Consider the following 2,154-nt stretch of genomic DNA (forward strand, 5'->3'; position numbering starts at 1 on the left):
GGAGGAGGTAGACAGAGGGAGGAGGGTGTGGACAGAGGGAGAAGGAGATAGACAGACGGAGGAGGTGGACAGAGGGAGGAGGAGGTGGGCAGAGGGAGGAGATGAGGCAGCACCCGAGGCCAGGTGGACAGTGGACAGAAGTAGAGATGTGGGGTCGGCAGCACAGGCTGGTCCTGGGCTGAGGGCACTCATACTAACAGGGCATCAATGTGCACAGCAATAGACAGGTCAAGTTTTCACTAAAGAATGTTAAAGAGAGTATATGGAGTTAACTCTAAGCCACCATGGATATATATTAACAAGGTAACATCATGAGGGACCCGATATTCACTTCACCTAGGTCCCTGTTGGGTTTAAGGAAGTCCGATTGGGGCCATAGAGGGGCCAAAGGACAGCTGTGACCCAGTTCCAGGAGATTCTGCATGGTATTTGAAGACGGGACAGGTAGAGACGGGGATTGCAACTGTATGGATGATGATCCTTGCTCACTATGCATTGTTTTAAAGATTTTATTTATTTATTTGAGAAAAAGAGCAGAGTGAGAGAGGGGAACACAAGCAAGGGGAGGGGCAGAGGGAGAAGCAGGCTCCCCACTGACCAGGGAGCCTGACCCGGCACTCGATCCCAGGACCCTGGGATCACAAACTGAGCTGAAAGCCCACACTTAACCAACTGAACCACCCAGGAGCCCTTCACTTTTTGAAAGTTTTTTTTACCTAATGCTACTCTTCATTTATCACCTGGTAGAGAATATTAATTTCTGATGTACAAAGAACATGTATGTGTTAAGATGACATACCTTCCTGTGGCCAGCTAGTTGATAGTGAAGTCATCATTTGAATAAAAAATATCTAGACTACATCATAAATAATGTTATCTGAAATTCCAAAGAATGTATAACCAAGTTTCCCTTAAAGAATCCATAGTGGATAATTGGCCATTTACAGGTTTATCCTACTCTGCTTACTGATGGGTCATATCTGTGGCCAGAAAGTGCAGGTTTACACCCTTCAGTCCACTGTGTCAGCAGAAAGTGTTTTGAATGCACTTCTTCTTCTATTTGTTCACTTAGTGTTCAGAGGAGCCCCTGGCCACAGGGGACAGAGAAGAAATTTCTCCCTTGGCATCTTCCAAAGGGGATAATCAGGGAGGACTTCTTAAAGAGACAGAACATGAGTGGACTGATTGTGTAGGGCGGTGTCCCAGGAGAGGCACCAGTGTGGGGAATTAACTGTGTGCAAGAGAAAAATGCGTTGGCACATCTAGTGCAGAGGCAGCTCAGAGGCGGAGCAGAATCCAGCTCCAGGTCCTGGGGATGTTTCCATAGGTGATGAAAGCCAGGGAGGTGCTTGGGGCAGGAAGAAGCAGGACTCCATCACCCCACTGTGCATGGAGGGGAGGACCCTGGCCAGCTTTCACAGGACAAAGAGGACTTGTGTTAATGAAGCCATGAAACAAAGTTGGTGGCATGGCAGGACTGTCCAAGAGTTCTTGGAAGCCCCGTAGAGACATGGGTAAAAAATCAGTTTGGGAAGATGGGGAAAATGTATGTCAAAGGGAAGTAGAGAGGAAGAACCAAAGCCGCCCACACGAGGCTGAATCATGTCTGCCTGGAAGCTGTGAGCATGAACTTATTGGAAATAGGGTCTTTGCAGATTTGGCCAAGTTGAGAAAAGGCCCTACTGAAGTAGGATGGGCCCTAGGCCAACGATTCATGTCCTTATAAAAAAAGGGCCATTGGGACTCAGAAGAGAACCATGTAAACACAAAGGCAGAGATGGAGCAATGTGGCCAAAGAGTGCCCAGGATTGCTGTGGGGTCAGAAGCAGCAGGAGGCTGGATGCACAGCCATTTCCCGCCTGGATCTGACCTCCGGCCCCTGGAGGGTGAGACAACACGTTTTGGTCATTAAGCCCCCCAGCATCTTGTGCTTCATGAAGGCAGCCCTAGGAAACCAATACAGATTCCTTGCCAGGTTCCAGAATCTTCCATCATGACAGTCACTATTTTCCAAGTGTCAGTGTGGTCCCATGGACCCCCCTGTCCAGTGGGCATCCTATGACAGATGGGTCTTCTGGTGTCTGTGGAGGGGAGCAGGCTGACATCTGATGAACAGTGTGGTGGGGACCGTGCAGGGCCCTCCTCCAGCCCTGG

The sequence above is a fragment of the Mirounga leonina genome, unplaced genomic scaffold (genome assembly GCF_011800145.1).
Source record: "Mirounga leonina isolate KUSES-001 unplaced genomic scaffold, KU_Mleo_1.0 Mir_55, whole genome shotgun sequence".
Taxonomy (NCBI): domain Eukaryota; kingdom Metazoa; phylum Chordata; class Mammalia; order Carnivora; family Phocidae; genus Mirounga; species Mirounga leonina.